The sequence below is a fragment of the Triticum urartu genome, chromosome 7A (assembly GCF_056163025.1).
Source record: "Triticum urartu cultivar PI428250 chromosome 7A, HENAU_Tu73, whole genome shotgun sequence".
NCBI lineage: Eukaryota > Viridiplantae > Streptophyta > Magnoliopsida > Poales > Poaceae > Triticum > Triticum urartu.
The window spans coordinates 39,745,506-39,752,512 of NC_141879.1; the positions used below are offsets into that span (position 1 = coordinate 39,745,506).

Here is a 7,007-nt window from a genome sequence, read left to right on the forward strand (position 1 = left end):
ACAGACTAGGCACAGGTGGCACGGTGTACCAAGTGGCACCCGGATGGTAAGCTTGGGAACCCTGCTAATATCATTTGGGGCCGTGAGCGACACCCCGGCCGGATCTCCTTGCGGATGGAACCCGAATAGGCGATAAACCTGGATTAGAGTCTTGCGTGGTTAGTCAGGTCGTGGCCGACACCCTCACCAGGCCTCCACTTGAAGGTTGCCGAGATACATGAAGTGTATATGGTGATAAGTGGTGAGAGCGTGTGTGAAGAAGTACACCCCTGTAGGGTTATCATGATCTATTTGAATAGTCGTGTCCTCGGTTATGGACTTCTTGGATGCTTACGTGGTACATAGACAACTTGAATTGGATACTCTAAAATGCTCAAGACAAGTGTGAGTGCTATGGATGGCCTTCTCGTAAGGAGACCAGGATGGATCCATAGTAGTGTATTGATGTGGTGATTAGTGGACTCGTGTGCGCTGCCTCATCTCAAGAAGTTTCTCGTTGTCATAGAACAGGATAGCCACTGAGTCAAAGTTGGCTTGCTGCAACTAAACCCCACATTACCTTCTTGATACAAATGCATGTATGATAGGATCTGATGTAAGTCTTGCTGAGTACCTTTGTACTCACGTTTGCTTTATTTATGTTTTGCAGGTGAGACATCTGTCTCACTAGTAGTACCGCTTGGACTTCGACGAGTAGCTTGTTACCTCAGCTACGATCTTGTACCTTGGAGGGACTTGTAGATAGTCAGGTTTCTTAGCCTTTTCCGTTTGTAGTTGTCTGTACTCAGACATGTAATGCTTCCGTTGCTTGTATGCTCTGAATGATGGGTCATGTGACCCCTGTTTGTATTAATGCTATGTGGCTCTTCTGAGCCTTTATCTATATGAGTTTGTGTTATGTTGTGATGCCATGTTGTACAGCACATACTTGCATGTTATGCGTACGTGTGACGTGTATTGCTATGTGTGGGATCCGACAATCTAGTTGTTTATCCTTGGTAGCCTCTCTTATGGGGAAATGTAGTCTAGTGCTTCCTTGAGCCATAGTAGTCCGCTATAGCCCGGTTCACCGGAGTCCTGATAGCCTAGCACTACTGCTCAGGACACTTGACTGGCCGGCATGTGTTTCACTTCGTTCCTGTGTTTGTCCCCTCGCGAAATGTCTCGTGGTGACATCCGGAGTCCTGCCTAGCCTGCTACAGCCCGGGTTCCCCGGAGTCCTGTTAGCCCAGTGCTATAGCCCGGATTCACACGCTGCTGACCGACATGCTCGATGTGAATCATGTATGCCTGTCCCCATAGGTTAGTGCCGCTTTGGGTTCACGACTAGCCATGTCGGCCCAGGTTCTCTGTCATATGGATGCTAGCGACACAATCATATACGTGAGCCAAAAGGTGCAAACGGTCCCGGGCCAAGGTAAGGCGACACCCGTGGGGATACCGTGCGTGAGGCCGCAAAGTGATATGAGGTGTTACCGACTAGATCGATGTGACTTGGAATCAGGGTCCCGACAGTGTTCTTGTCTCAAAAAGAATAAACATCCAGTAGCTATAGCAAGGAAAGGGGAAAAGGTATCATCAGATAATTCTTTGGTCCAAATAGCAGAATCTTACTTGATTCATGAAATTACACTGCTAGGTGCTTGCAGAAGAAACAATGGCACGGGGAAAGATTTTGTGTATGCATGTGCCTTTAGCAAGAAATAGCAAGAGGCAAAAGAATAATAATAAATAATGCTAAAATAATAATCGTTGAGACGGGGGGAGGGGGGGAGGGGTTACACTGTATTTCAGAATAATCCATTCATTTTATGATAAAACCAAATATTCAGCAAAATAAAAAATTCTACAAGGTGAGTAGTAGTAGATGAGTTTTCGAAGAATGGATAACTTTCTTACCACAAGGACTGCCAAAAAACAGTGCTAAAATATTATAAAGCATTTCATCAAGCATTCATGTTCAGGTCCTAGGTATTATAAAATCCCTTCTTGCCATGTATGTATTCTTATACACATACAGCCTAAAATGCGGTAGTTAACAAAAGTCAAGACACTATAAAAATATATTAAAAAAACTTCATCAGAATAGTCTCGGTATTCAATTGCTACCTTCTGATGACATCTGGGTCATTGTATGTTGAAATCGCAAACTGACAATAATTACACCATATGTCCACTGAATAAGTAACTGCAAGAACTGCCCGTTTATACATCTCCATCTGTCCATATTCATAAGGATTTCGCTGTCATAGATGTAGAGTATTTACTATTTACAGTGATTAGTCACATGCACACACCCTAAAATCAGACACAAGGATCAACAAAAACACCTTATCTTCTTTTACTTCCATCACATTCCATTTATTTTGACAAAAGCTAGCGAGTTCTTGCAGTTTCAATAACAAGCAGGTAGCTGAAACTCACATCAAACTAATGTTCCAACTATACAAATAAACAACTAAGAATGAAAAAATGGAGATGCGTAGCTTGTTCAAATAAAAGAAGTCACATAAACTAAATTTTCCTAATAAAACCTTCTTGGATAGCTTATTCTAATTAAAATGTTTAATATCACATGAGCAACATGTTCCAGAATAATGATAATTAAATGAAAGCAATTGGCTAGTTAATAAGAAATATTAGAGCATTTAGATCACTACTTTAGTATTCTAAATGCTCCTATATTTCCTTACAGAGGATGTACATACAGTTGCAAGAAGGTAAGTGTGCATATACATGACAAAAGAAGAAAATGTTCAAGGTCAGGGCTATGAGATTAACATACCAGATCTATCAATTGTTATTTCTAATTCAGTAAATTTGGTACAAAGCTTTTATAAAGCAGCCCTTAGGACAACAAGTATGAGTTGTCACACTAAATAACCCCCTTCATGGTACATGTGTTGCACATTTCATGGGCACCACAGAATGAGGGTCGAACAAACAAACTACTCACCCTGACACCCCGTCCGCCCGGGACCGGGACGAGATGGAATCATGAGATTTGATCTCATCTCATTTCCTATCCATGTATACTCGCAATCCACTGCCGGTAGGATCGCACTGATTACTGCCAATTGGTTCCTTCACCCAAAACTTTGTCAAGAACAAACAGTGATCAATACTCCCACCCTGGCCATAACTAAATAACTAACAAACGAGGTGCAAAACAGAGGATGGATTATTGAATCAACTTGCTAATGTAGTTCTTTTTTCAGTACGACCCTTGAGAGCATTTTATTCTTTCGAGTGAAACTTATAGACTTGACATGAGGAACCTGGACTTGACCTCTTGACACAACTAATATATTAAATAGCTTCAGAATAACCGGACACATACACGTGTTCATCTTTTCAGAGTCTCCACGCATACATGTGCCCATCTGCTCTGTAGGATCCTGTGCAATACACAAATGTTTCCACTGTCATGCACGACACAACTTTAAAAGTGTTTGGCGCATGTATTATCTGAAAGTCAAACTTACGTCTGCACATATCCTGTAACATGTAAGTTGAAACCCAATGTATCCCAAGGTTTCGGCCTTGCAATCCCTATGCAACATTGCATCTCCCATTTGATGTTGCCGCTGCCATGACATGATGCGCCTATAGCGAAATCTCACCGGGCATGTGGAATCCTCGTCCATGAAAAATCGTCTCAAGGCTTTCTCCGGCATAGGAGCTGAGAGAAGAAACCTCGAAGCTTATGAGGGAAAGGGATCATGAGAAAGATGATCATAAAAGTTCTATGTTGAAAGGCCTGACTTGTAATTTAATTCTACAAGTTTCTGGGTACAGGAAATGGTGAGAAATGACCCATCCGCTATGCAGTTGCAGTAGCATCAGGTGTCGTAGGTTGTGCCATTCGCGTTCTTCACTGGCGCAAATTCCTCTTCGTGTAGCACCTGAATTTTCAGATATGCACCGATGAGTATCTCAAGGTTTTAAAGCTCACAAAAAACAGGAAAAGAAGAGGGAGCAGAAGATGCTATATTAGGGCAGATTTTTGAAAGTCGAACCTCAAAAAGTGTCATGGACAGGGATTAAATGGATATGTCGAATATGAACTGCTCAAGCTTCAGGCCTATCGTACATCCATGAATCAAAGGTACCTAAATGCCAAGTGCTGCAACAGAACATGATTTATGCTGGAGCATGGCAATTGCCAAGTAAAATTACTTGCCATGACATGCCTAGCAGATCCTTAAATCACAAACTGTAGCTCTAGATGTAATTCCCATTCTCCTAGGAAAATTTAAGAAATACAAGCATTAAGAATCAAGTAGGTAAAATAGTAATGATCTACTGTTAAAACCAGATTAGTTTGGAAGAGACAAACACAGGAGTGGCGTCAAAAAACATTGGATTTGAAGATGACGATGCTACTAATAATAGATCCATTCTAATTGGATCTTCAAATTGTGAGGAAAGGGAACGTACCTGAGTTTGCTTATATCACTCCAGTAAATCACCTTTGTTCTCACCCCGCACTCCAAGATCCATCATCCATGATGCACGCCTGATTCTTTCTTCTTCTAGCAGCTGTGATTGATTCATAAATCAATCAATCCATTGCACCTGCAAATCTTGCTTAGTTAACTCATTGGTTTTATCTTCTTCTATAATTAACAGTAAAGTAAATGGTACAGATATTATTGCTCAAGTTAATTCAGGTAAATGGTACGAAAGGGTTGCATATAGAGTCAAGCCAAAGAAAATGATCAACAACTCAAGAGGTAAATACTTCTTCGCCTCGAAACATAATAGAGCCTTGCAAGTCAGTAACAATGTAATCTTGACTCTTCAGGGTAGAGACCATTGACGCTGCACAATCTGAATAAAAAAGGAACTACAAAGAAAATGCAGACTAAAGAGCTTAGAAGCTTATTAACTGCTTTTGATTCTTCTAACTAAAGGGATGAAGAAATCATTATGATTAAACAAACATGCATTTGACAGTGGCGTAGTCAATGCTGATGCCAATTGCTGGAGGATATTCAATTCAAAAGTACCTAGTTATTTATTAGTTCAGTACATTCGAAAGATGCAGGTTGCTCCCATCCTAGTGTGAAGTCCTGCTCATGCATGTAAAACAAATTTAAAGTAAGACATCAAGGCATCAGGCACTTAGCAGTTAAATGCTTCGTGTCACAACATCACAGAAGTTTGCTCATCCTTAAGAATGTACTTTTATGAGAACAATGGTGGACCAAAACAACTGCATGTTCAGAAGAAAAGAAGTAACACGCAAGAGGAAGGTACCACGGTGAGGGGAAGGAGTGACACTGCTCGCGAGGATCGTGGGCATGGTAGGTCGGCGGCGGCTGAGCCGAGGAACGTCGGAGGCCGCTGACGCTGCCACGCCTGAGCCCACATGCAAAATTTAAAATACGTAGTGCCTGTACTGTATTTCTCCCCTTCCATGGTGTTAATTCTTGCTCCACTATGTATATCAATTGCTTAACAGGCAAAGAAAGTGCAGCCCTGAAAAAATTGAAAGCCTAGGCCAAGAAAGTGAATCCAGTGGAGCAGAGATGCGAGGAGCTTGGCTCTTTACCAGGGAAGGGGTGTGACGAGGCATAATCAGATCGACCTTTCGGGCAGCCGGCCGCCGCCCTCATTGCCGCACACGGAGGCTGCCTCCTCGCCGGATCAAGTCGGAGCAGCGTCCCAAGAGACAAGACGCACACGGTGCCCGCCGCCTCGATCTACCTCTCCCGGCGGAGCCCGTCTCGACGAGATGTGGCCGTGGCGGATCTGGCCGCTGCCCCGCTGACTTGCTTGACTCGATCTAGGGCGTCCCCGCTTGAAGAACAGAAGGTGAGTGGAGGGCAGCGCCGGCGAGGAAGAGAGCGGCGCGGGCGGGGAAGACGGCGGCTCGGGGTGGGAGGGAAGGGGGCGGCGCTAGCGGGGAAGAGGGTGGCTCTGGGTGGAGCGGCGGCGGCGAAGGGAGACCTCGCTCGAGGGCAGGAGTTGTCGATCGATCGTACGTGCGGGCGATAGGTTTAGGTTTTTTTGGTCGCTGGTTAGTTTTTGTAGGTCTTTTTTCGTTGGTTAACCATCGTAGGTTTTTTTTCGGTCTACATACATGGTGCGGGTTGGGGCTTCAGCATGAGGTTTTTTCGGTTTGTGGTGGTTAAGTCTGAGGTGGAAGAAGGTACTAGAAAAACCATAGGAGGTGGGACGAAAAAAAACCTGAAAGCGAAACTACCAACTGCTCCATTAGGAGTAGAGACTAGGAGGAGGACTCCTCCTCCTTGGCGCGCCCTAGGGCCTACCGGCCTCCCCCCTTGCTCCTTTATATACGGGGGCAGGGGGCACCTCTACACACACAAGTTGATCTTCAAGATCATTCTCTTAGCCGTGTGCGGTGCCCCCCTCCACCATAGTCCTCGATAATATTGTAGTGGTGCTTAGGCGAAGCCCTGCGACAGTAGAACATCAAGATCGTCACCACGCCGTCGTGCTGACGGAACTCTTCTCCGACACTTTGCTGGATCAGAGTCCGGGGATCGTCATCGAGCTGAACGTGTGCTAGAACTCGGAGGTGTCGTAGTTTCGGTGCTTGATCGGTCGGGCCGTGAAGACGTACGACTACATCAACCGCGTTGTCATAACGCTTCCACTGTCGGTCTACGAGGGTACGTAGATTACACTCTCCCCTCTCGTTGCTATGCATCACCATGTTCTTGCGTGTGTGTAGGAAATTTTTTTAATTACTGCGTTCCCCTACAGCCCCGACCCCGTCCTCGACGCCGCCTGCCCCTCCCTCGCCGCAGTCACCGTAAGGCTCTCCCTCTCCTCTCACCTACCCTCCTCTCTCTCTCTGCTAGGGCAATTCAAATATGTGTTGATGATGTGTTGATGTTCATATGAACCCTAGGTGTTCATATGAACCCTAGATTTGTTTAGGGCAGTAAGCATTTTTTAGCATTTAGAAAAAATGATTAGCAATTTTTTTAGGAAATTAGCTAGGGCAAATTTTTATGAAAATGCCTAAACAGTAA

General features: G+C 44.3%; 1 long non-coding RNA gene across 6 annotated transcripts; it reads right to left on the reverse strand.

The window, feature by feature from the left end:
- Positions 1 to 1,849: 1,849 nt before the first annotated feature.
- LOC125556621 (uncharacterized) lies at positions 1,850 to 5,991 on the reverse strand. 6 transcript variants are annotated; one of them, XR_015612076.1, is made up of 6 exons: positions 5,263 to 5,991; positions 5,013 to 5,075; positions 4,020 to 4,578; positions 3,486 to 3,905; positions 2,957 to 3,398; positions 1,850 to 2,219 (listed from the first exon to the last, which is right to left on the reverse strand). It is a non-coding gene; the product is annotated as an uncharacterized LOC125556621 (long non-coding RNA). The 6 variants fall into 6 exon arrangements; XR_015612080.1 differs by lacking the exon at positions 1,850 to 2,219 and having other exon boundaries at positions 2,242 to 3,096; positions 3,341 to 3,398; XR_015612077.1 differs by lacking the exon at positions 1,850 to 2,219 and having other exon boundaries at positions 2,244 to 3,398; positions 4,020 to 4,245; positions 4,441 to 4,578.
- Positions 5,992 to 7,007: the final 1,016 nt, after the last annotated feature.